Consider the following 27,635-nt stretch of genomic DNA (forward strand, 5'->3'; position numbering starts at 1 on the left):
GTGGTCATCAGAAGGTGCTAGGGAATCCCTGATCAGGAGTCTTGGCTTTGGCTTAGGGTCTTTTGCCCAGGAAGTAGCACTGGACAGGAGGCTGCATGTACTGTGCAAGCTAGAGTCTCAGTCTCTCTCTCTCTCTCTCTCTCTCTCTCTCTCTCTCTCTCTCTGTCAGCGTCCTCTTGAGAAGTCCAGACAGTGAGGACAGAAAAGAGTGATCAGTTGGTACCCTACTGAAAGTCTCTCTGGGTTTCACATACACAGTTTACCTTTCCCTACACGAGTGTGGGTTTCTGCTTCGGAATGGACCTACTGATACTCTATGTTTTAATAATATGTGCCCATTTCTATAGTATTTCCAGGCCAACCCCAAATTGCAAGTACTGTAAGTCCCACAAGCACGTGAACTTGAGTTCCTGTCAGGTTCACTGGGCTGTGTTTCAGGTGTGGAACTGGAAAGGTGGACTGGGCGTCGTGCACCTCTGGCCCGTGATGCCGTCTCCGTCTGACCAACTGTTTCTGTCTCGAGAGGCCTCTTCATTCTGCTACTGTTTGGGAAGTTTGGACTGTTAATTGATGAAGGCAACAGTCTCGTTAGCATGTGGCCCATGAGGTCCACAGGGTGCTGCAGGCAATTTTTTTATGTGGGAGGAACCATGACCGAGGTACGTGCCCTTGACCGGAATCGAATCTGCGACTCATTGGTCCGTGGGCCGATGTTCTAACCGCTGAGCCAAACCGGTCACAGCGCAATTTTGGGGAGGGGGGTACAATTTACCAATTGGCATTCTACAAAAAAAGAGATTATATTTTTTTGGCTTAGGGACAGCAGGTCAGACATTTCAAAGGAAATTTAGAGAGCAATAACTTTAAAATGTACACAGATGGATTTGAAGATAAGTATTTTACTGCCTGCACAGCTGGTGAAGCCTCCTGGCTTTGGGGCGTATCTCAGGAGGCTACATGCTCAGGACCGGTGTCGGCCTTACACAGTTTGGTGACGCTTAATTGAAGATAAGGTACCTGCGATCGAAGGCACTGTGACTGGGCTTACAGAGACGCTGAAGAGATCGGGGTTTTGACTCAGAAGTCTGGACGAAACTGGTTTATAAAAGAATTCTGAGACCAGCTGAGTGTTCCTGTCTGCTCAGCTGAGGGCGGCCACCGCGGGGCTGCCACCAGGGAGGATGCGCAGGCCGCGGTGACCTCCAGGCTCCTCGCTACCCCTGGAACCAGCACTCCCCTGCTCTGGCCCCCAGTTGGCCACTAGAGCCGCGGGGCTGCCGGGCACTCGAGCATCTCACCGTCTCCAGTAAGAGGTCCGTGTCCAGCCGTGTCAGGATAGCTCTGTGACTTCGGGACCTTCATCTTTAACATGAAGCGTGTGAGCTGGGAACAGGCCTCAGCACAGAGGTTGGCAAACACTGGCCTATGGCCTGGGCCAACCCCCACAGCCTGGTTTGTAGGAACTACAAGCCATATACATTTTTAAATGGTTTAAAAATATCACAAGAAGAGTATTTCATGAAACATGGACATTGCACAGAATGAAGATTTCAGTGTCCACAAATAAAGTTTTATTGGAACGGAGCCACACTTGTCGTTTTTCCGACTGGCCTCGTTCAGTACTTGGTATCTTGTGAAAGCCATTTACGGGAACGGTTGCTGCTTCCTGATCTTAGTTTGGGTCTGGTCTTCAGGAAACCTTTGTGAGGAGAAGCTCGGACATCTAGCACCTTGTTTTATGGAGAAAAAGAGATGAAAAACAGAACAGTCTTTCTGCCTGATGTTGGCAAGAGGCTCGCGGGACCGCGGGGGGACTGAGAGGTCAGAGCCACTGGGGACCAAGACCACGGCGCTCTTGTGAGGTTATTGGTCTTTACCATGGTCATCATCAGCCATCTTTATTACTATGATTATCTTCATTGAGGTCCAGGATTCATTTGATACTAAGAATTGATGGAAATGATACAGTAATTCTAAATGACAGCAAGGCTTCTAGGAAGGAAATGTGAGAATAGATGGGGGGCTGAGGCACCCTTTGACCCACCCATGCCCTGCAACACGCCTCGTGTGCCTTCCGCGCGCTGGGCCCCAGCTCACCCTGGGGCGCACAGGTCTCTCTTGTCCTTGGTCCGAGTTAAAACTGCACAGATGGAGTTTTATATGAAAAAATAAATGCACTAATAGATGTGAATATAGGGAACCGTGGAAACATAGGGACAGAGCACTTGAAATATGACTAGTGTTCCTGAAGAACTGAACTTTAAGTTGTGTTTACTTGATTAAATCTAAATAGCCATGTGGCCAGTGGCTAGCTGCTGTTTTGGACAATGCAAGTAGAGAATATTTTCATTGTCATAGAGAGTTGTATTGGACAGTGCTATTCTGGAATGTTCTTTTGCTTTTAAAACGTTTTGGTAGTATATACTCCTGATGAAAGATGAAAAGGTGTCTCTTAATGTGGCTCCTTCAGACACCTAGGCAAGGAAATGGGACCAGAACCTTGCCACCTACGCTCTTCTCCAGGCTGCTCCTGCGCTTCGGGCCGGGCAGGACGGTACCCAGGGGTCTCTGAGCCATCTGCTGCCTGGGGCTCAAATGTTCCCTCCAAATAAGAGAAAACCTCCAGAAACCTGGAAGCTTCATTGAAGGAGACCAAGCCAAACTCCCTCCCCCACAGCGAACCACAGACCCTTTGAAAACATGATTATTTTTATTTGTGTAAACTTAAAATGGAAATAAGAACTTCAAAAGAACATTTGAAAAGTACGCTTCTCACCAAAAAAGCTTAAATCATTTCCTCTGAAAGTTCCCTTCTATCAACGTTTTCTCTGGTCCCACAGACCAGCCTCCTCCATCTGAAGGGGAGGAACGTGACCTTGAATTTCCACTGAGACTGCACAGGGTCCCAGGATCCTTGCTTGTTCTCTCTCAGGGGCAGAGACCGGCACACCCTGGCTTCCTGTTGGCTTTGCAGAAGCCAAATCGTTGAACTTCCTCTCTAAATCCTTTCATACGTGTGCTTCTGACACCGGCCCCAGCTACACATGAGGCTGACTGGTCTTTTCTATCAACACTGATATGATTAATGATAAATTTCTATTTAGATGAATAATAGTAATAATAGTAGCATTAAGTCTGTTGGTTCAGTATGTTGGTTAGTTAAGAAGAAGCTAGGGGTTGTCTTTGATCTTTAGCTGAGATGAGAAAATTGAGCGTAGTTGTTAAGACACTAGGGTCAGATATAACCAAATTCAAAAACCATCATTTACAAAGTAGGTGACTTTGTCCAAGTTGGCTCACTTCTGCACTTATCCTATAAAGTCAAAATATCTAAACCTCTGTGTATATTGGAGGATTAAGTTTTAAGAAATGTATATATATAAAGAATCTGACACATTGTGCTCAAAATGTGTCCTAGTCTTGCAGCTTTGTTCAGATTTATATTATGGTACTGGTTGTGGGTTATCACTTGTGAGATCACAGGTGGCCTGCACACACACAAATGGAACTTTCCGTAATTGAAGAGTTTTCAACAGTAAGAGATGGGTAGAGACTGGCGATTATCAATTCCTTCCTGCGTTTCCGAGTGAATTACAATAGAATGGTCATAATTTACACTATCATCTTCCATGTGCACCAGATGAATTTAAGATTCTGCAGCCAAAGAAAAACGTACTGGTTGCTGTTCCCATGGGCAGGTCCTGTGCTCAGGGATCTACTTCTCATGATTGTCCAGGCAGCTGTCCCTTCCGAGAAGAAAGATCGGGGCGAGCCTGATCCCTCTCGGGCTCCTCCAGCTTCTCCTGTGCACTCTGAGGAGGACTTGTGCACTTGTTTTTTTACCGACTTTATTGTTGGGACGTGGCCAAGAGGACCAGCAAACACTTTTAATTTCTCACAACTTTTACTTTTCTTGGGTCTTGATGTGTTGGGAAGGAAGCATGGATTTTGAAGTTGGGTGTTGCTAAGGCCTTCTGGTCGGGGTAACTCGCTCCTCTCGGGGACTGAGTCACTTGTTATTCTCAGGCCCTGCGCCTTCCCCCACGGGTGGCTCCTCACACCTGCAGGGCCGTTCTTTCACTTCTGTGTCACCGTGTTACTGTGTCACCGTGTTATTTACCGCGGATGAAGAAGGGGCGTGTGTTCTCCAGCCGCCATCTGACAACGCGACACACAGGGCAGCATGTTTGTGCAAAAGCGTGGACGTGTCCATGGAAATGTGGAAGAGGCTGAGGAATCAAAATCCACTGCACACTTGAATTTTGAGATTTATGTTCTAATGAGAGAAGGATGAGAGAAGCAAGGAATGGACTCTCCACTGCAGATTTCACAGATTGTCTGTAGCCTGGACACTCTCTTTGCACAGCATTTAACATTTTGCGAGTTAGTTGCAAAGAATCTGGAATTAGCCCACTAAAATTCCTTTCCTAGAGTATTCTAAAAGAAACCAGCTGGAACATCATTCCTACATAACAGCAGTTACCTGGAGCTCAGAGTGCTGGCCCTGTCCGCTTTACCCTGGGCTTCAAACAAACCGCTCCCCATGTTTCAGTGACCTGCTGTCTGCCACTGAACCCACAGGGACAGTGTCACGAGTGTCCACCTAGTGTCGGGAGGGCCTTGGGATCTGCGGCAGGCCAGGTGGAGCCCGAGGAGCTTGGGATTCTGCACTTTGTACCTGTGACTGTAGATTTGACATCATCTTTAACTGGCTGTCCGTGGGAAACCTGGACCTCAGCCGTCCCAGCTACCTGGGCCCTGCAGGGGCACCTCCCACACCAGAGGGGGCGCCCAAGGCAGGTCTCTCCCGCAGGAGGACAGTCATACTCCAGCAGACAACACCGTCTTCCCTTGTGAGGTTCAGATACTCTTAATTAATTCCAAACTTCGTGTCTTAAACGTTGTCAGCATTCACACGTTTTCGGTTGCTTCACTGGGTGGTTCTGGCCCAGACTCTCTCGTGAGGCTGGGGCTTGGCCTGCCTAGATGGCCGGCTCCTGTGCCTTTTTTTTTTTTTAACTTATTTTTATTGTTGACTGTATTACAGATGTTCCTCATTTTTTCTCCCATTGACCCCCTCCTCCCCTCTCCTGCCCCCCTCCTGCCTTTCCCTACACTGTTGTTTGTGTCCATTGGTTATGCATATATGCATATAAGTTCTTTGGTTTATTTCTTCCCACCCCCGAACCCCTTTCCCTTTGAGGTTTGTCAGCCTAGCAACCAATTTGTACTTCTTAATCCCTTCACCTTTTTCACCCATTCCCCCAAACCCCCTCCCATATGGCAACCAACAAAATGTTCTCTGTATCTAGGAGAATGTTTCTGTTCTGCTTGTTCATTTTGTTTGTAGATTCAATTGTCGATAGATATGTATTCATTGCCATTTTGTTTATATTTTTTATCTTTTTCTTCAAGAAGACTTTTCAACATTTCATATAGTACTGGTTTGGTGGTGATGAACTCCTTTAGCTTTTCCTTGTCTGGGAAACTCTTTATATGGCCATCGATTCTAAATGACAGCTTTGCAGGATAGAGTAATCTTGGTTGTAGGTTCTTGCTTTTCATCACTCTGAATATTTCTTGCCACTCCCTTCTGGCCTGCAAAGTTTCTTTTGAGAAATCAGCTGACAGTCTTATGGGAACTCCCTTGTAAGTAACTAACTGCTCTCTTGCTGCTTTTAAGATTCTCTCTTTGTCTTGAACCTTTTGCATTTTGATGATGATGTGTCTTGGTGTGGGCTTCTTGAGGTTCATCTTATTTCGGACCCTCTCTGCTTACTGGACTTGTATGTCTGTTTCCTTCACCAAGTTAGGGAAGTTTTCTGCCATTATTGTCTCAAATAGGTTTTCGATTTCTTGTTTTCTCTCTTCTCCTTCTGGCACCCCCAAGATGCGAATGTTGGTATGCCTGAAGTTGTCCCAGAGGCTCCTTACACTATCCTCATTTTTTTGGATTCTTTTTTTTTTTCTGTTCTGATTGGGTGTTTTTAGCTTCCTTATATTCCAAATTGATGGTTTGCTTCTTGGCTTTACCTATTCTACTATTGAATCTGTGTAAATTATTCTTTATTTGAGTTAGCGCCTCCTTCATTTCTGACTGCCCCTTTTTTCCCCATGGCTTTTGACAGAAAGCCGCTCAGGTCCTCGTGATGAAGGGTTGCTTGAGAGTCTCGTAACACAATAGCTGCTTCCCCCAGAGCGACCCAAGTCTTGGAAATCACACACAATCCCTTCTGCCGTACTCATTGCTCGCAAAGACCAGCCTGACCAGTGTTTGAGGAGACTACACACAGCGTGAACCCAGAGGGTGGGAATCCATGGTGTGCGCAGAGGTGGGGTTCCACCCATGCCGGCTCCTCATCGGACCCACATGGTGTCTTGGCACCCGTGAGCCTGTGTGCAGCTGAAGCCGAAACGGCACAGCCCTCAGCTGCCTTCGGCAGAAGAGAAGGTTAAAGGCAAACATGTGACCTGAGCCCTGGAGCACTGTCAGTTCAAGGTCATTGGCCAAAGTATTGTCACCTCACTAAAGGATTTTCCTGTGACCAATAAGAGACGAGATTGACAGAAGAAATGAACTGACAAAGATATTTGAGGAAATAGATTCTTTCCCGAATTCTCCAGATTTCCTCCGATCTTGCTTGAACATCGAGAGTTCCATGTTCTTCAACCTCTGGGACCTTAGACAACAATCACAGAGAGACCGTGTGGAAAAGAAGTCGTTCCGCGTCCCTGTTGAGCTGCCCCTTGGTGTCCTGGTGTCCGCGCTGGGGCGGCGCTGAGCCCACCCGGCCGTCGGGCAGAGGTCAGGCAGAGGTCTCGTCAGGCACGAGAGGACTGTTCATGAGACTGCCCGCTGCACAGCTGGCGGGCCCGCGGGGGGCTGCAGTGGGGGCACTCTGCCAGGGGCGGGGCCCTGCCCGAGGGGTGTTTCCTTACGGGGCGTGAACACTGGAAGCAGAGAGCGGGCCCAGCGGGGCCAGCTGATGACCAGCGCTAATAAGGACACACAGTTGGTTAAGACACAGGCAGTGGTGGTGCGAGTCCCATGTGAGATTGGGCAGCTGGGACGGCCGTTTTGAGGAAGTGACTTTTGAGTTGAAACCTCGATTGAGTGAAGACTAAGTCTGGAAAGGGGAATAATATTCCAGGTTGAGGGGACAGCAGGTGGAAAAGCCCCCGGACTTGGCTGTGCCTCCCAGGCCACGTGGCCCCTGGCCCCTGGCCCCCAGCGCCAGGGTGCTCGCTGCTGGCCACGGTCTCAGCTCCCTGCTCAGCCTTCTTCTCGAAAGAGACACTTCCGCGTGCTGGACAAGATTCACGTGGCAAGAATGTTGTCATGCTGCGGTGATTCTCTGTGTATTTCCCCTTCTTCTCCCCACAGAGATTTTGACAAAACTATGTATGCAAACAGGTATTTTTGTTTGTTTCGCTTGAGTTACTTTTGCATAATGTAACGAGCCCATGATTTCACATGTACAGTAATTCATAGAAAGTGATAGTCATCTTGCTCAGATGCCTCAGTTCTCAAAACTAGCTTGCTAAATATAGTCCCTTCTCAGACCCGTGTAAGGCACCATTAAAAAAAAAAAAGAAGAAAGGTCAAAGTTTCCCCACCCACGAACTTGGTTATAAAAGAACAGCAAAGCAGGGTTTTTCTGAACTTGAATCAGTAAAATTTTAATTTAAATAGTATCCTGTTTTGACAAGTGCTAAACCACAGAAGTCTCAGAGAGACACTATTACGCTTTTGTCAATACCTGTTGGCATCTCTCAATGGGAAACTTTGGATGGCTTTTGTTGTCACTCTGATACACTGACGAGGAATGCATGCCCTTATTTGCTGCATCCGGGAAATGGTCAGAACGGCTCTGGTGCGGGGCCTGATCCTGTTTACCTTCACTGCAATATGTTGCATAACCCTTCGCCAGACAAAACCTGCATTGTTTCTTTTGTTCAATTAATCAACATGACATTTCTGACTTGGCTAATAAGCTGGCCTGGAGAATGAGGCAGCCCGATGTCACACAGCTCTCTGCCCAGACCCACCCAACAAAGGCTCGAGCCTGCAGCCCTTTCTACCCTGCTCTGGCTCCGTGGGGCCTGCACTCTGAGTGGCCTGGACGCACCCGAGCAGATCCCAGGTCCTGTAAGAGCTCTTTGTCTGAATTCAGTGCTGGTCTCCATCTCCGTTCGCTGCGTGTGGAACAGTGAGGAGCAGCTCACTGTGAAGGTGACTGCATTTTCCTTATGGGGCCTTCAGGGTAAACAGCCGTTCGCTTCCATCTGTGAACACACATGTAGCTTATGTTTGGGTAGGGTGCCTGGCGCTTCCGAAGTCATTATTTTCCCTGAATGTTTATGCTCCGTGGTTGTGCATAGATAGATTATGTGCCCCTGTGCTGGGCCCAGCGGCAGCCTGCAGCGCCCGCAGACCGTGTTACAGACGCGACTAGCACGCAGTGAGGTGGCGATCAGATAGCTTCCGACTGCATGGCCCGCCTGCCTGCTTTGCTCTGGGGTAGGAGTTTGCAGCCCAGGGTCACCGTAGATTTGCTCACAGTTTGGAAGAGGCACATTCTTGGAAAGTGCCTGGCCAGGCAGAACTCAGAATGTTAATCCCTGCCGTCACTGACTGACTCGGGAGACTGGAGTTGGCTTCTCTTGCCTAGGATTGCAGCCCTTCTCTCCACCAGCCGGAGACACCGGTGATCCGCAAAGGCAACAACTATTCCCGATTCTCCAAGGATAAAACTAACATGACATTTGTTAAATGAGTCCCCTGCCTCCACCCCCCCCCCCCCAAACACACAATTTTTAAAAATCCTCACCCAAGGATATTTTTATTGATTTTAGAGAGGAAGAGGGGGAGAGAGAGAGAGAAATATTGATCAGTTGCCTCCCCTTTGCACCCCACCTGGGGATCAAACTCACAGCCTACGTACATACCCTGACCAGGAGTCAAGCCTGCAGCCTTGGGCTGTACCAGATGGTGCTCCAGCACCTGAACCCCCGGCCAGGGCCACACTTTCTCTCAATCCACTGCAAAATGATGACCTTGGTATATTGCATTGTCACATGGGGGCGAATTAGCAGACCCTCTTCTGGGCAGGGCTCGCAAATCTCTGATGTGGACTCACTGTGCTCCTGGCTGTGTGACGAGCGCTGCGGGGCAGCCAGAGGGCAGAGTCTCCTTGTGCCCCTCGCCCAAGGACACGAGATGGAAAAGGCCAGCTGCCAACAGGAGACGCTGCATTTTGGTGTCAAAGAAAACCATTACGAAAGCTTTCAGTATGATAAATTTAGGTCAAGTTTTAGAATTGTTGGCCATGGAGTCAAAAGAATTAGTCCAGCCGGTTTGGCTCGGCAGTTAGAGCGTCAGCCTGCGGTAGGTACAGAGAGACCCGGGTTTGGTTCCCACTAAGGGCATGTACTTCGGTTGCAGTTTGTCCGCGGCCCTGGTCGTGTGGGTGGCAGCCACTCGGTGTGTCTCTCTCACATCGATGTTTCCCCCTCCCCAACTCCCCGCACTCTATCTGAAGATAAAATGCAAAACTGTCCTTGGGTGAGGATAAAAACAAAAAAGAATTAGTTTAGTCTTTAGAGACACAGGAACGATGCCTGACACCTGACCTGCCACTGTGACCGCAAGCAGGACATTTGACCTTTTCACTTGTGTTTGTGTGTCTATAAAATGGCTATAAATGATACCCACCTCACAAGCTTAAGGTAAGGAAAAATTAAAACTGGAACATAAAACATCCAGCCGGAGACACCAGCATGTGACACACACTTATCAATAACGTGTTGAGAACTTGGTGGAATTTTTCATGATGACTTTAAAACACCAAGTTGATACCCAGTTGCTTAGAGCGTCACCCAATACACCAACGTTGTGGGTTCGATTCCTGCTCAGGGCACATAAAAGAGTCAACCAATGAATACGTAAATAAGTGGAACAAATCCATGCTTCTCTCTCTAAAACCAATTTTTAAAAGATTAAAATTAAGAAGATGTTTTTAAAACCCACGAAGTTAATATTCATTATTAGTAAAAATCATAAGCCATAGGACCTCACTAATCTTGGGCTAGAATAACAGGAAAGTAAATGAAATTTTGGAATGCTGAATATTAATGAAGCAACGTGAAGAAGTCTAAGTGGAGGACACCATGGCTTCGGGCCATGGAGGAGCTGGACGAGCGTCGTGGAATGAGATACATACACAAGGCCCAGTGGACAGCAGCTGCTCCGTGTCCAAATCTATATGTTTAAACAGTGATTAATTTTTGAAAATAATTTTTTAAAAGAGGATTCAAAGCCTTTATTTTTTTTTAAGTTTATTTAAGGGCGGTTAGTCTGGGGAAGCAGCCTGGTCGCAGTGCGGTCAGCGTGGCTCACTGCGGACGCTGCGAAAGGGCCCGGACGACCGTGCGCTCCCGTGGTTACGTGGAGCAGCGCTCACCGGCAGTGTGAGTTATGTAGTGTCGGACTTGATGAGAGTGAGATTGACGCAGTTTGGCAAATTGGACCCAGAATAAAAGTGAAACTTGAAGGACGAATTCAGGGAAAAGGAGAAACAGACCCAAGAGCGAGGAGCCAGGGCAGGGTCTGTGGAGAGGGACAGCGAAGAACTGTGAGTGGAGCCACTGGACCAAGATGTCTGAGTCAGCTTTCATCATGAGCCCTTGGTGGGATTTCTCTGTATTTTTTAGATGTTGAAAATGGCTTGAAATTCCCACGATTTTTGAATAGAAGACGCTTCACTGAATTTTAAAGTGATGTCACAAGCCTATCATGATAAGAAACTTGTAAATTGAGTGATGGAAAAAAAAATGCATATGTTTTTCAATTGAAACCTAGTGATCGATGCGTGGCTGGGATAGTTTGCGTACAGTTGGGGTTGACTTGGGGAATCCCTTCCAGAAGGGCATTACCTGAACCAGACCTCAGCTGCCATCGGGCGCTTTGAAACTGGTGCTTCCCTCTTGCTTCTCAAGGTTGGAAGTACTAATATAGCTACTTCCTACTCTCCTTGTGGAAAGAGCACCTGTATTAGTCAGGACCTTTCCACATGCAAATGTCAGAACCTGGTTAGTAGACTGGTTAGTGATGGAAAGTGTTGTCTCACTGAGATTCAAAGTTCCTGGGGCAGCCTGGCCGCAGACACAGCTCAGACCAGGACTTGGCCTGGCTCCGTGTTTGTCGGGCTGTCCTTTGTGTTGGCTTCATGTGTCCGGTTCCCCTGTGCGGAGCAAGGTGGCCTTGGAGAGTCCAGACTCACACATTTATAGCTGAACAACCCCTGCAGCAAACAGCACATCTCTTACCCTCAACTCCAGCAAGTCTGGATGGACTGAACCAGGTCTCTGTGGAACAGGGCGGAGAATACGCTGATTGGCTCGGACTGAGCTCTCTGTCCCCTGGAATAGAGTTGGGTCAGCGGAAATCACATAGGTCCAGGATAAATTGTTGTACCTTGGTTTCCTTTTGGCTGTATAGACATTTTGCCCCTCATCATCTCCAAGCGGGTCGGTCGGTTGTACCATGTTATTCGTGTTCAGCCAGTCAGCAAGTTTAGTGTGAAAACTGCTTCCATGGGTGGTGCCACTTGACATTCAATCCAGCCCTGTGACTAACTGCTGGTAAAGCTTGGGAGACAAGTGTAAATAAATGTTCTAGGACTGACTTTCCTCACCAGAAACCAAACACAGTTGGCCTAGAATATTTTTGCTAGTTCCTTGTTGCTGGAAAAAGTCTGTATTTCAAAATCTTAATTCATCTTCGGAATGGTTCCCCATCATGCTCATTCGTGGACTGGCATGTTCGGGACTGGCCGCATCGTCTGATGGAACTTCAGCAGAGTGGGGGTGTTTGTTTCGTGTGCTCGCTGTCCGGTGGGGGTGTTTCGTGTGTTTGCTGTCCGGTGGGGGTGTTTCGTGTGTTTGCTGTCCGGTGGGGGTGTTTCGTGTGTTTGCTGTCCGGTGAGGGTGTTTCGTGTGTTTGCTGTCCGGTGAGGGTGTTTCGTGTGTTTGCTGTCCGGTGAGGGTGTTTCGTGTGTTTGCTGTCCGGTGGGGGTGTTTCGTGTGTTTGCTGTCCGGTGAGGGTGTTTCGTGTGTTTGCTGTCCGGTGGGGGTGTTTCGTGTGTTTGCTGTCCGGTGGGGGTGTTTCGTGTGTTTGCTGTCCGGTGGGGGTGTTTCGTGTGTTTGCTGTCCGGTGAGGGTGTTTCGTGTGTTTGCTGTCCGGTGGGGGTGTTTCGTGTGTTCTCTGTCCGGTGGGGGTGTTTCGTGTGTTCTCTGTCCAGTGGGGGAGTTTCTAGCTGTGATGGCTGTCGGGCACTTCGGTGTGGCTAGTGTGACTGAGAAACTGACTTTTTAGTTTGTATTTATTGTAATTAATTTAAACTTAAATAGCCACATGTAAGCAGTGTCTACCCTGTTGGACACCTCAGCTCTAGATTAATGGCCAAATACAGTTACATGATTTTATTTTATTTTATTTTATTTTATTTTATTTTATTTTATTTTATTTTTATCCTTACCCGAGGACATTTTTTGTTCAGATAGAGCGGGAGGAAGAGAGAGAGAGAGAAACATCGACGTGAAAGGGACACATCGAGTGGCTGCCACCCGCACAACCCAATCAGGGCCGGGGACAAACTGCAATCGAGATACATGCCCTCAGTGGGAACCGAACCTGGGTCTCTCTGGACCGCAGACCGGCGCTCTAACCACTGAGCCAAACCGGCCAGGGCAGTTACGTGGATTTTAGACAGTGGAGGGTGACTTAATTCTTTGTGTCACATGCCTTAAGTTAATAATTAAATGTATTTTTCATTCATAATTTATAGTTAAAATAAAAAGCACTGCTGATTGCAACAATACAGAAAGACCATTGTCTTCTACTTACTCCCCAACGAAAAAAAAAGTGTTGTGTTGGAGGCTGATTGTTTTAGCTTTTGTGGTTCCTCATTTATGTGCCTGCCAGGTGGGTGAGGCCATGGAAAGAATGCTTAATTAGGAGTCAGAAGTCTTGGGTTCTGGTGTTGGTTCTGCCAGTAACTGCTTAGGTGTATGACCTTTGGCTAGTCATTTTTCCTTCCAGGGCATGCATTTTCTTATCTGGAAAATGAGGGGGTGGGATTAAAATGATCTCTAAATCTATTCCAGATCATAGTTTCTGTGATTCTAAGTGGTTTTCTTCATTCTCATGGCCAGGGTGGTGGCTGAGGGTTTCTTCATTTAGTCACTGAGCGTAGTGAATGTGATTGAAAGCACAGGGACCTGGGGCCACTTCTGCATATGAATTGTGGCGTGTTGTGCACTTTTCAAATTCCCACTGGAGCTGAGAAAAACCTAGGAAAGTCAAGTCCTGCAGTACTGCATAGTGTTCTAATCCAGGACAAATCTAGAGGATGAGGCACAGGTGACATCAAGCTGCACACTTGGTTTAACGTGGGTTGAGTCTAGATGGCCTGGTCAGACTGCTTCCAGAGTTGACAGTGGAGGTGCGGGCTTCGAGAGGGTGTGGTGCGGTGGGCCCCAGTGAAGAGTATTGAGTGAGGGACAGAGGGCAAGGTTGTTAGCCTAAGTGAGTTTGAGGAATCAGTTATTTGGGTAAAGACATAACTACTACTGCTTGCTAAGTCTGAAGAAGGAAACTCAGAGATGATAAGCCTTTCTTTGGTACCCGGAGAGGTGAGGGGTAAGAAAGGATGTTTGAAGTGACTTCATCTGTGGAAGGTTGGATTTTGAAGGAGGAGATGACCCCAGATGAAGAGAAGAGGAAGGAAAGGAGGGTCTGGAGTGTTCCAGAGCCCACGTGGGGAGGGTGGGGCCAGCCCAGAGGGAGGGCATCCACCCGGCTGTCTAGCAGGGAGGTGTTTATTTGTTGATCTACTGTTGATGTTCAGTGATGACATGCGCAAGCGAGTTGCTATCACGTGATACGGCGCAGAGTCAAAGCCTGAGCTGTGGGTCCTGCCAGGGACCCCCTGTGGATAGAGCCCTGTCCCGTCTCGCAGTGTCGTCCACACAGTTGCATCTTGTAGCTTTATTTGTATTTTCTAACTATCTTCATGTTTTGGAACAGTCATCTCCAGAGATTCATTTTCATCTCAAAAAACTTGTAAAGGTGTTAATTGCATTTTTCTAAACTCTTATGTAATTATTTAAAATTATTCTACCAGTGCCATAAATCAGAGCGTTTCCCATTATATTGCCGAGGAACATTTATGACCTGTTTAGACAGTTTTGATTTATAGGTTTAGGAAACAAGAATATAGAAACCATTGCCAGGTTTTAATTTGGAAATTTCTCGAGCCACGTCCATTTCTGCGGAGAGGGGAAAGAACGCGGGCAGGAGAGGTGATTGATTGGGAGGCCCGTCCACATGAGTGAGACGCAAGAAACAGAGGCTCGAGACCTGACTCGGGGTCCCGCTTGGAACGACTAGGGTGTTTTCCACATGTGTTTAACCTTTCCAGGCACTGCTGTTAAATGCTGTTCCCGGTGACGGGGTCCTCGCCGTGCATACCAACCTCACTGTCTCGCCTACGGAACGGCCTGGCCGTAGGTTAAGTAGGGCTGTTCCTTCTGCGCCGAGAGCGGTCGTGTCTGAAGCTCCTGCTACGATGCCAGCACCAGTCGGGGGTGAGGGTGCTGGGCCCGTGCCGAGGCGCAGCGGGCACAGCGGCCCTGGCACAGAAGGGCCTCGGGCATGGCCAGGGCTGTGGGGCACCCCAGTGGATAGCATGCGGTTACAGAACTGAGGGGTACATTCAGAGAGTGAGCCTGAGGAATTGAGAGGTGACAAAAGTGTGTGTTGAGAAAAGAGAGGTGAGAGTTCATATTCTGAGATGAAGAATCACAATCTTTTATTTATTTTATTTATTTATCTTTTATCCTCACCCGAGGACACTTTCTCCATTTTTTGTTCAGATAGAGCGGGAGGGAGGGAGGGAGGAAGAGAGAGAGAGAGAGAGACAGACAGACAGACATCGACACGAAAGGGACACATCGAGTGGCTGCCTCCTGCACGACCAACCAGGGCTGGGGACAAACTGTAACCGAGGTACATGCCCTTAGTGGGAACCGAACGCGGATCTCTCTGGACCGCAGGCCAACGCTTTAACCACTGAGCCAAACTGGCCAGGGAGAATCACAATCTTTTAAAAAGACCTCAGTCAGCTAAAAGTCTAGACGAAGATGAGAAAGATATCGGATGAGATTTAAAGCAAGGCCAGACCATGGCACATGCGCAGAATGGATCTCCAACTGCCAGCAGCTCAGGTGACAGTTAGGGTGTGACAGAGGCTGCAGTAGGAGCCAGGGTGACTTGGTAGAGCGGGGCACCAAGGACCCGCCCCTGTACCAGCAGGACAGAGGGATCAAGGCCTACCCTTCTCTGGACGACACCGATGGCACCGGCTTTGCCAGGCTGTGTTCGAAAGGACTGCGGTAGACTGGACTGGAGGCCTTGTATACATACCGCATATCAGGTGCTGGCTGTGTTTGAAAATCCCCAGAAACCATTAACGCTTTAAGGGGAGGGGGCACCAAGGCCGTGGGGGGAAGGGCAGAGTGACCGGGACAGGGCCGAGGAGCCTCGGGCACCTTTCCTTGCGCTCTGCGGTGTGCGCCACACGCTGAGAGAGGAAAGGGGATAGCTCATGGTTTAGCGAAAACATGTGCCTGGAACATAATGGAATGTGCAGAGAAGGGAGAGAAAGAAGGGTAAGCGAAGGAGACATTCATTCATGTCTTTGTTTATTTTTGTTCATAAATTCATCAAATGTATGCCACAGGGCTGTTATGTCCAGGGCCCCCTTTCCAGCATCTGGTGAACTAGTTCAGTGTTCGGTGAGGCGCCCAGATGCTCAGCGTGTGCCGGGGATGTGGGAGCAGGGGACCCACGCTCAGTGGCCTGGGTGGTGAGCTGGTGACGCTGGCAAGTGGTCTCTTCCACTCTCTTCGTGGGCTTGTCTGTCTTTTGAGGAGGAGGATTTGCCTAACAGGAGTGCGTGTTGTTCAGACTTCCTGTGGCTTCTTTCTCCTTTTCTGTAGCGTTGCATTTCTAGAGCTAGACAGCACTCCCTTGTTCTTCCTGCCCCACTCAGCTCAAAGGAAGGGACCACGGATTAACAGGGCCGCCTTCACCCCAGCACCGCCGAGGCTTTTGGAGAAGGCGCCCCAAGACTGGACTGCGTTGTTCAGCAGCGGGAGGCTTGTGCAGAGGGAGGGCGGGGCGAGCCAGGGGCCCCACGCACTGACCGCACGTCCTCGGCCCCTGGTGAGTTCATGTCCTCTTCACGCTTTTGTCCTGCCTCCTTGTGTGAGGTGTCCACTCTCTGACATCCCTTTGGTGACCGAGATGTCTAACCCCCGAGTCCATGCTCTTCGACATGATGCTAGTGTTCCCGACCCCTGGTGGAATGTCAGACTCACCCTCCAAAAACTGCAAGGTACGTCCCACATGCCCTGCGTCCAGATCCGCAGGTGAGAAAGATCAGACCATCGCTTTGAGAGCATGCCAGGATTGAAGTAAACACTGAGCTCTCCAGACCGGGGCAAGTGTGTCTGAGCCAGCCGAGGTCCAGGCTGGGAGAGATGGTTAAGTGCTGGGCACATGAATCAGTAACAGGGAGACAGGAGGAAGGCGGATCGGAAGAGAGGAAGACCGTTTTGAGATAAGAAATTGGGGAAAGAAGAAACAGTCTTTCATCTCAAAGGCGGGGAGCCACAGCCCCCATTGCGATCACCTAGCCTTGTTCAGTCCTTCCGAGCCCCAGCTCCAGCTTTTGGTGATTCCCATGTGAGTGTGCACACGCCGTGCCCACCCTCCCTGCCCAGCCACCAGGCTGGGCACCGCCCTTAAGTATTCAGCACAATCCCTGTCTTACTGTAGAAGTGCCATGTCCTTCTCTGCTCCCTGCCCTGCGTGTCTCTCTTTGAATTCCAAAGCGATCGACGCTGCTGGTCCCGTGCCATGCACTCTCTGAGCACCAGGAGAGCCCACCCTTCCCTTGGGTACTGTGAGTCCTGGGCATTTTGAAAGGAATCTTAGCATCATTTCATGGGGTCTCTGAAGCATGACTGATGTGGAAGTGAGTGCATGCCGAGCCCTTTGAAGCCATGGTCGCGGGGGCCCACCATTGGCCTTTCCTTCCCAGAGACAAAAGCCACAGAACATCACAGAAACATAGGCTGAGGGTCCCATAACTTAGGTCTCCTGTTAACAAGCCTCCATCTGCTCGGCACCCAGAGAAGACCCCCACCCAGACCCCAGACTTTAACAAACAGCAACTTCACGTACCCAAGTGATGGCCGGTGCCGGGTGTGACACCCTGCTAGCCTGGACACAGAGGCGGGGCTGCCATCAGCCTGGGCTGGCAACAAGCCCAAGTTCTTGCGGGAATTGGCCGCATGAAAGAGCAGCTGCGCAGCTCAGGTTTGGAGTCTGGATCCGTACCCCCTACTCCCCGAAACAAGAACACAAAAACATGTTGTCTTGGGGTGTTTCATTATAAGAAAAGGAGATTAAAGAAAAAGTGGTGAGGCTCGGCCCATGTGGCTCAGTGCATTGAGCATCATCCCAGGCACCAAGAGGTTGCCGGTTCAATTCCCAGTCAGGGCACATGCCCAGGTTGTAGGCCAGATCCCCAGTGGGGGGCATGCAGGAGGCGGCCAATCGATGTTCTCTCTCATCGATGTTTCTATCTCTCTTTCCCTCCCTTCCTCTCTCTCTAGAATCAATAAAGAAAAAACAATTTTAAAGAAAAAGCGGCGAGTACCAGCAGTAATAGCGTTAGGAAACATTTCAGCACTTAGACAGTGTGCCAGGCACTGACCCATTCAGATCTCATTTATCTGTAGAGCAGCCCTCGGCGGGAAGTAGGAGGATTAGTTCCTTTTACAGAAAAGGAACCTGAGCACAGAGATTTGTGATTTACGAAAAGCACAGTCAGAAAACCGTGCGGCCAGCAACAGGGTCCACGGCAGCCTCTGCAGAGCTGCCCAACCGAACTGACTGGGCGCCTCTGATGATTTGGGACAGGATAAGCCCCAGCACCGTGATGCTTCGTCGGAGAGCTCGGGCACCATCCCGGCCAGAGCGCCTGGACCCTGCCTGGGCTTCAGTAACAGGTCAGGAGCAGAGGAGGGAAGTCTGTCCGCCTGTCTGTCTGTGTTTCTCTTCTCAGCAGCGGAGATGAGAGTGTGAGAAGCTCCTTGATCAAGGACATAGCGTGCTGAGCCCTGTTCCACCCTCTAACCTGACCAGCCTGGTGGGCACATACAGAGGCAGCACCGTGTCCTGTTAGTGTGGTCAGCTAGGGTTGTCCCTGCGGATGCTTGTAAGAAGCAGAGAATTTTGGAATTTTGCCTTTGGGGTATCTCAGGTTCCCTCCCTGCCGATGACTCGGTGACTCTGGGTTACCTCTGTTTTCCAAGGGAGTGAGCCCAGGGTGCTCGCTGTCCTCCAGGCTCAGCTCCAGTCCAGCCAGTCTCCAGCTTGGCACATAAGGCAGAAACCTGGTCTGGAGCCATTCAGGTCCGCATGTGCCCTCCCCAGCTGTGCGACATTGGCTCATCCGTTTCCACAACCATGCCTCCTCTGCAGGGTTGGTCTAAGGATTGAGAGACACTGTGGGAAGTGCCAGACCCATCGTGAGCTCCCCGTGAATATGTTCTGTGTTTCTCAGCCATTCTCTTCCCAGCACCAGCCCTCTGTGATTCTGCTTAGCTCCGATCTCCAAGTTGCCCCGTCCGTAGCAGTGATGAGAGGCTCTCTAATGTGGAAAACTGAGCTCTGGAGGAGAGAATCGCATCCTCGGATAGGTCCCCAAACAACTGCAAACGTAGGACACTTTGCAGGTGGACACTCGTGGACCCGGTGCTTGCCATCCCTGGGTCAAGGATTCACACCTGTGCTCTCAAATCAGGGAAAATGGGTTAAAAAATAGTAAGAGAAACATCAGGTAGATCATTTTCCCCACTCTACAGAGGAGGGGATACACAGTGAACCTTTGTGACTCCGTGCTTTGCTGTTCTGTGACAGAGGCTGGATCAGATCCACACGCCTCATACCCCCGAGGCCAGTGGGTGGAATAGGATCCTGTTTGTGAGTGACCATGAGACAGTACGGGGGGGGGGGGGGGCTGCTACTTCAGAAGTCTGGCCAGCGGGGCAGGGTGTTACTCTTGCTGCTGTTATATGGCGTGTGCCGGGCCAGCAGGAAGTCGGGAGCGAGTGCACAGTAGACAAGGTCAAAGTGCCGTGGGATGGCGAACGGACAGAAGGGTGTCAGAGGACAGCCCACTGCGGAGCTCCTGATTGCGAAGGTCTGGCCTGTTGGGTTGTGACATCATATAGATGTGTCCTTACCTATATCAAAATTGGACATCACTAAATTTAATTAAGATCAATCAGACTTTCTCCTGTTATTCACACACAATGCCTTTGAGAAACGAGGGAAGTTCTGTGTGACCTGAGAGCCCTTGGCCTCACCTGCTGCTCCGTGGGATGGGAGGCCGTTTGCAGCAATAGAAAGTAAATACTTGGCCTGCAACTTGGTTTTCTACATGCATTTTCTCAAGACGACTTTCTGGATCTCAAGAGGAGCCTGCTCTCTCTGAGATAGGTACTGTGCTTCCTTCCCAATTTCCCTTGAAATCCAATCTAAACATTACCTGTGCCTCAGCCTGCAGAGGAAATGCCACCGCCCACAGAAACCCCTCACACACAGAGGGGCTCACCTCCGGCCTCCTTCCTGAATGGAACAGACAGAGCAGGGGAGTCGCTTGGGCGGTAAGACCAGAGATTCAGAAAATCATTTGCTGGGAGCAGGTGTGGTAGAGAGAAAAACTCGAGTGGTCAGAGAACAGGGAAGGACCCCAAGGACAAAGAACGGGTGTCAGCCGGGCTGCAGCCCTGCCAGCAGACCTAAGCACGGCGTGCCCCTCTCAGCCCGTTGTCGATGTTCCACAGGCCGTGACCTAGAGAGGGACCAGAATAAGGCTTTTGAGTTGTTTTTCCAAAAGCATTTTTTCTTTTCTCAGTTTGTTCCCTGATTTACCATTGACATGAGAGGATGCCCAAGATCCTCAAGCTCTACACTTCTGTTTATATTTTTAAAACCATGTTGCTGGTCGTTTTTTTAAAATCTCACCCGAGGATATGTTTTCATTGATTTTTAGAGAGACAGACAGAAACATCAATGTGATGAACATTGATCAGTTTCCTCCCAAACACACCCCGACTGGGGATCAAACCCACGACCTTTTGGTGCACAGGATGACACTCCAACCACCTACGCCCCCCCCCCCCCCCCCATTGCTGCCACCACCAGGGCCTGGCAGTTGTATATGGGGCTTTAACTGGAAGCGAGAAAATGCATAGAGGTTAGCCCTCTGCTCGGTGAAATGTGTACTGGGTACATGACCAGCCATCAGCAATGACAGTTGTTGTTATTAAATAAACTAGAGAGAGTGTTTCATTCCTGTTTGTTCAGAGGTGAAGTGATTGCGGACTGGCACACTGTTATTTCAGGACAATGTCCCTTAGAGCCCAGGTCGTACCGCCCCTCGGGCAGCGCGGGAGGCCACAGGACTGGAGGAGCTCAGGGTGCCTCTGAGTCTGCAGGGTGAGTCCCGCCTGGAGCTGCTGAGACCACAGGAGCCTTCCAAGTGGGATGTAGAGACAAAGGTGTCAGCCTGATGTGGGCTTCGGGCTCTGCCCCAGGGCTGAGCACCCCCAACCCCTGCTCACTAGCCCCCAAGATCTAGCCTAGAACTCCTCTCTACAAAGGAAGACAAGGCTTGGCTGCTCTTAAAGCTGAGAAAGAGAGAGAGAGCATGCGCGAGCTCGCGCAGAGATCTGTGACTTTAAGGGAAGAGAGCTCAGAGAGAGCCATCGGGCCCAGAAGATGTTTTCTGTGCGGTGGTTTCTATGCCACACCCTGTGGAAGGCAATTATCTTTGGAGGGGATTCCACAGCCCTGCAGGGCTTCCCCAGTGTAAGGTTTACTGTCAGCTGGATTGGGTGTTCTTTATAAGAGCATCTACTCGGCATCTAAATCGCTGTCAAGAGTGCTACTTCCCAAATGCTTTTGAGGTTGCAACTGCTAAGCTCCATTTTCCCATCTCGGAGACGTATTTCTGAACCGGCATGCAGGGATTTGTGGGGCTTGGGCTTCCCATTGACAAGGATGGGACTCACCCTGCTAAGTCCCGGCCCCCCTTTGGCTGGTGTGGAAAATCCCCCTAATGACCGAACCTCCTGCAGGCTGGCCTAGTTCTGGTGGCAGGGACGGGGATGGGGTCACACAGGTGGGGGCGCCAACCTGCTCTGTATGAGCCATGCTGCCCAGCCAATGTCGAGGTTCTCCTTTCCTGCTTCAACAGAGGGTAGGTGAAAGCCCTTCTTTGCCCCTGCCCCCCATGTGGATCTCATGAATGCCAGAGGAAATGCTGAGCTGCGAGTCAGTGAAACATCCTGTATCATGAAACCTCGGGGACCACTGAAATGGGAACAGTGGCCCTTCACTGCTAAGAAGGTGTTTTATTGAAAATGTGCCGACATGCTCTCCCTGGAGAGTGAGCAAAAGAGAAGGCAAGGAGCCCAACATAATACAGGTTGTTCTCTTAGGCGAGCTAAGATATAGGGTTTGGCACTCCCGTGCTGTGAGCCAGCGGCAATAGAATAGACGAATGTGCGTTTTTACACCGAAAGCGCCGTATTTCACCAGCGGTGCCCCCCCTCCATTTTTAAAGTGTCTTAATTTATATATTCCAGTTAACAGTTCATTACGTGTCTCTTCTCTCTCCAGCTTTTAAAAGTTGTCTTAAATAAGTTGAGGTGGTTGAAATTTCCTAATTCTGGCTGGCTTACCAGCAGAGGGCAGGCGTAAAGAAGGTTTTGACGTGAGGGTGTGTCAGCCTAGGGTCACAGAAGGGTGGCCTTGCCTGAAGGCAGACCTGTGAGCCCATTCAGAGGGCAAGCTGGGACACCTCCTGTCGCCACACGACAGGTCTCCAGAAACGCTGACTTTACTAAATAAAGGTGGCTAGTCGCCTTTATCTGGTATTCAGCGATTTCTACATAATTAAACGTTAAAAAAATTCGAATGTGATTTCATCCCTCAGAGCCATCTTTCCTTCCCCCTTCAGTGACCCAGTTCTGGCTGTGCTCAGAACCGAGGGGTGCGTGTGGGCGCATGCTGTCGCTGTTTGCCAGGAGACGGGGACTCACTCAGTGGGGGTAGTGAATCTCTTTTCTTGATATCTGAAGGATGATGCTCTGTGGGAGATGCTTTCCTTCCCTGAAACATGCACCTTTTAAGAACTCTGCACTGCCGTGTAACCATCTGTAACCCATGGGAGAAGCAGTTCAGTAATACATTTTACATTACAGTAAACAGGGGAGTATATAGTTCTATCCTGAGACCTGTGACTATCAATCAGATGCAAAGTTAGGACGAGATTTTGCCTTTTTTTTTCCCCATATGTGACTTTGTTTACTAGTGGGGGGTATAGTCTTATGAATGTCTTTACATTTAGAATGAGAGATTTGGGGGGTATAGTTTATATAGCCCTCATATTCCTAAGTCACCTGAAGGTTGACAAGTTGTGCCATATACCTGTGAATTAACCAGGAACACTGGCATTATCAAACATTGCAGTGAGGATACTAATGGAATTGGGAGGATGTCATAAACAGAAATTTAAACTCCTGAAGAACGGTGAGAACTCACTCTTCTCCCCTGGCCACGCAGGCACAGAAGAAAAACAGCATAATTAGTACCTTCATTGTCAGCGCAGACAGCAACATACACAGTGTCAGTATGGAGCTACCTGCCTTCACTCCCTGAACATGAATGATGTATTGATTTATGTTCTTACGTAAAAGTACCACTTAAATCAAGAAGGAACAGTGGCTCCTTGGAGACAAACACCCAAATCTTAGGAATTGGGTATTGCCGTTGTGATTTAATAACTCGAACTGACAGTCTCTGGAAAGGTCTGAAGTGGCGGGAGAGCGGGGTGCCCGCTGGAGAGATGGCCGCCCTGGGCAGCCCTCAAGCCCTCGCTGGACAAGGGGCCTGGATTTTGCATCCTCGTTTCAGGGCTTTCTTTCTAGCAACAGAATTCGTGATCAGATCTCTTTGTCATTTCAGGATGTGTTCTGGGTACTCCCCTGTACTAATTGGAAAAGGGAGAGAAATAGGTGCTAACACCTATTCTGTTTGGAAGAATATGGAGAATTGAATAAAGGTTTTGGCCTCTCATCATGCAGTTCATTTTCTGACCCATCAAATTGTTTATCCATTTTTATTTCTCTGACTCTGGCAAATCAACTTTCCAGCAACAGACCCTGCAGTCACCGCCTAAGAGAACATGGTTCCATAACTGACTATCTGGGCAGGTCTCCCGCTCTCAGTGTTGCTAGAAATACGGGAGCTGGTGTCCATTCACATCTTTCTCTGGTTACGTCCAAGCAGCTTCTGGCAGAGCAGCAACTCGGCTGGAGCTGGACCTCGTGGGGCCGGCAGCTCTGGGCCCCGCACTGCTGTGTGTTGGTCAGTACGCGGGGTCAAGTCCAGGCGCCTCCTCCTGACTCTTCCCTTCGTTCTCAGCTCGGATGGGCAGTAAAACCTTTCACCTTCTTCTGTGGTCAAGGCTAAAGCTCAGCAGAACCAAACATAACACGTGCTTTCAGTCCCAGGTGTGTTATTTGGTGGTTAGAGCTTGGTGTGGGATTGCAGTGATCTGCTCCTAAGTACACAGCCACCAGCACAGTGGACTCTGATAGGTGGCAACTGATAGGTTTCTTGATGTGTGGTGTTTGAACAAGGGCTATGTCTGTTGTGGGTTTTAGAATGCGGGCATCAAAAATATTTTTAAGTGCAGTACTTGGCATTTCTTTCACTCTTTCTTAAACAGCAGCCCCTACTAATTTCATTTGATGATGGCTTCTCTTTTTCTGCAACTGTTCAGTGTTTGCTCCCCATGGGACCTGTGGTACTGTGTGTGAAAACACTTTGCCTCTCTGAACCTCAGTTTCCTCCTCTATAAAATGGGGATTGCAATTCCCATTCAAGTTTTGAAAACCAAATGAGACCCTATGGCTGAGTAACCAATTCTACCCACCCCCTCCCCAAATCCAAATACCTTTCTACTTTTTGGCCTTTCTAGAAGGCCATGCTAGTAATGAATAAATGGCATTAACTAAGTTTTATAAGTAACTAAGTTTTACGTTTTCTATTGTACTTCTGAAGTGGAAGGTTCCTGTTCGTGAATCCCAAGAGCAGGGCAGGTAGACAGAACCACATGGAAGGGATCCTGAGAGTCCAGAATTCACCAGAATGGCCTGGGCATACGCAGCTTGTCCAGCTTTGTCACTGGTGGTGCACTTTTTTGCCCAGAAGTAGTCTCTGAGTTACTGTGTCACGTTGGAGAAAGGGCAGGGAGGGCTCTAGGTGTCCTCCGAGCTAAGCTTACACTTCCCTCTCCACACTGTCACCTCCCCTTACAAGCCAGCCACCTGTCCTTTAAACACCACCAACCCCAAGCAGCCTTCCCAGACCTCTCCTGCTCCCACTGATCTCCCCTCTCTGTGGCCCCAGGAGCCCAACACCAACAGCATGCCACTTAGTACTTGTGTAACTGCTGCATTGCATCACTCTAATGATGCTGTGTGAGCCTCAAGTCCACAGCTGCGTCACAGGCGTCTCTGATGTCTGCTGTTTGCTTGTTTGTTTGTTTACTGTTCGTTTTGATGCTCCTAGAGACTATGAGCTGATAAACACTGACCTGAAAATGAGGTAGTTAAACTTGTAAAAGTCTGCATGAGTTTTATGGATGCCTCATGAAAAACTTGTTTAAAAAAATGAATTGCTTATTCAAAGTGTACCCCATTTTGTTCGCAGACATTAAATCTCAAAATAATTACAATACCTTTGAAAAAAATTACATGTGTACTGTATTTTGAAATGACCATTTCCACTCTCTCACTGTGCATTGGTTGAAGAGAATTTGCTAAAGTTTTGTTTTCTGTCTTTGGGGTCCTGCAGCCCCTCCCAGAGGAGTGCCTTGTCTCTTTAAGATTCAGAACTCTTAAGATTCTGGTAAATTTGGGCAGATCTAAGGTCCCTCTTCCCCTTAAAAGACCGCCCTTGATTCTCTAATGAATATTCATGAGAGGGTGGGGTCATATTTTCCTAACCTGAAAAATTCCATTAATAAGTCTGTTATCTGACACAGAAGCGCTTCAGGGTGGAAGGTCGCTGTGCTGGACCCCATTTACCACGAGCTGATAGTAAATGGGCGCTTTGGTCTCTTCTGCAGCCAGATTAGTGGGGGCTTGTCTGCTCCCCTGCTAACCTTATTGAAATTCAGGCCTGGGATCCATTGGAAATTTTATCAATATGCTTTCTGGTTTGTAGTAACCTGAATTTTCACACCTAAAATGGAACAATACTTTCAAGTAAACCTGGAATTACTGGTTTAGGGTTTGTGACTTTCTTTCTTAATCGAAAGAAAATAAGTACTTATGTTACTACTCTTTTTCCTCGAATATTTTGAGAAAAATAATAAAAATGATTTGTTTGTGTTTTAAGCATAGGCCAAGAAGTTTTTCTCTGAAGCTAAAGATGGTAAGTAGAGAGGTGATTTCTGGAGCAGCCGGAATGGACCAAACTGGCCTGGCACCTAAGACCTGCAGCTGAGCCAACAGAGTTGAGCGTATCTGTGACTTTTTAAAAAACAAGGGACTCAGCTTTAAATAGCATTAAAGACTAGTGACTGTTTCTGATGGAGGTCATGTTAAAGTGCTTACACAGAGTAGCTTTTGTTGTTGCTGTTGTTGTATAAATAAGAAAGGAATTTAAAGAATTATTTCTTAGGGAACGTGTGTCAGTTGCTTTCTTCAGCCGAGTCTTTGTGGAAGGGAAGCCGCTCGGTTTAGCTACGAGGCGAGCTGGTGGTCGTGCACTGCCCGGTCGGGAGCTCTGTGCGGGCACTGCACACTTTGGAGAGCCCGACTCCGGGGAAGAAAGGGGGGAAGAGGCCCAGCTTAGTGAAACCGTCCACGTGAAGCGAAAGTTCTCTTGTTTTCGAGGAAAGCGCCCCTTTGAGCCCGCACCGTCCTGGGTCTAAGCAGTTTCTCTGGGCGTAGGGCGTGCAGCCGGCGCGCCGGGCCCCGTCTCCTCGGTCCCCGTCTCCTCGGGTGTCTCTGGAAGGTGGGGAACAACTCTTTGTCGGTTTCCAAGACGCCGCCAACGCGCAACCCCGCCGAAAGGGATGCGCGTGCGGCCCGGGCCTGGCAGAGGCGGGTCGCGGTCGGAGGGCTGAGCGCTGGGAGCTGGCCCTCGGGGCGGGCGAGGCTCACCTGCCGCGGAGCCGGGCGCGGGGCGGCGCGGGGCCCATTGTGTGGGAGGCGGAGGGCGCGGCGCGGCGCTCGCAGGCGGGCTGTGATTGGCGGAGCGGGCGGGGCGGGGGGCGCGGCGCGGCGCGTGTGTCAGCCCGCGAGCCGAGCGCCCGCGCGTGCAGTGCGCCGCACCGAGGCCGCAGGACCCTCGCCCGCCGCCCGCCGCCGCGCCGGGCCCCGCGCCCCAGCCTCGCGCCGGCTCCGCGCGCCCGGCGGCTACATGGACAGTGTCAGGTGGGTCCCTGTGATTATCTGGTTCCGTGCTCCTTCCCCGGGCTCCGGCGGCTTCCCGGCGCCTCGCTGCGGAAGGCGGGAGCGCCCGAGCGTTTCTAAGTTGAGCCTTTAAAACAGATAATGGAACCATCGCTGTTGAGCAACTTGGTGGGAGTTGCGCTGTGGACGCGGAGGCGGGGAGCGGGGTGGAGGGGTGGGAAGGAGCCGCAGGCCTGTGCGCCCGGAGAGACACCCCCTCTCGCTCGCTCTTTTTTTAAATGTTGTTGGGTGGAGTGTAATTGAGAGTTGGAGGAAGTCCTGCCTGTGCGGCTCGCGCTCCTTTCCCTTCACGATTCGTTCTCTGCGGGTCTGGCCTTCACGCAGCCACTTTGGTAAAGCCCTCGCCGTCCCTCCTTTCGGGGGACGTATTTGGGGTGTGATCTCTTAACACTTTTAGAGCGTGCGAAATATACAAGGCGCCTTCCATTTGAGTGTATCCCGTGTAGCTGTTCCTCTGCTTCTGATGGTTTGTTTCTATATCTGCACAGGCTATTTTCAGCGTGGCTGTTCAAATTGAAGGAGTTCACGTTCAGTGGGGGGCGGCGGGGGAGGAACACAGCCCTACAGCGAAGCAGGCGGGAAGGGACACTCCAGCAGGTTGGGGAGCCTCAGCCGCGGTCGGTTACTTGGCTGGTGAATTAAGGAGTGTGCGGCTCTGGGTGAGGACGTGCTGCTCAGTGAGGAATGGCCTTCCCCATCTAACACAGCAGACTGTACTGTCAAACCGCCCCAGAGATGGCCCGTGGAAAGCCCCCCCCCCCCAATGTTGTGATGGAAAGGAGGGGATCTTTAGGAAGTGGGTGGTAAAGTTTCAGAGCAAAGTACATATAGACTCTTCCTCTTTGGGATTAACTCCTTCGAGGCCTGCCAGTTATAAGTACAGTATCTAGTAATTCTCCGTTCCTGTCCACACAGACCAAATAGTCTAATCAAGCCAATTT

At 49.7% G+C, this 27,635-nt stretch overlaps 1 protein-coding gene across 3 annotated transcripts in view; it reads left to right on the forward strand.

Moving 5' to 3' along the window:
* The window catches only part of FOXP1 (forkhead box P1), a 159,379-nt gene that overhangs the window by 32,485 nt on the left and 99,259 nt on the right, over window positions 1–27,635 (forward strand). The window contains exon 1 of one of the 3 annotated variants that reach the window (XM_036266553.1): window positions 26,601–26,655. The exons of the other annotated variants lie outside the window; for them this stretch is intronic. The gene's annotated coding sequence lies outside the window, so the exon portion shown is untranslated. Of the gene's footprint in view, window positions 1–26,600; window positions 26,656–27,635 lie in introns of those variants that run through there. 3 annotated transcript variants of the gene reach the window in all.

This window comes from Molossus molossus, unplaced genomic scaffold (assembly GCF_014108415.1).
Source record: "Molossus molossus isolate mMolMol1 unplaced genomic scaffold, mMolMol1.p scaffold_m16_p_18, whole genome shotgun sequence".
Taxonomy (NCBI): Eukaryota; Metazoa; Chordata; class Mammalia; order Chiroptera; family Molossidae; genus Molossus; species Molossus molossus.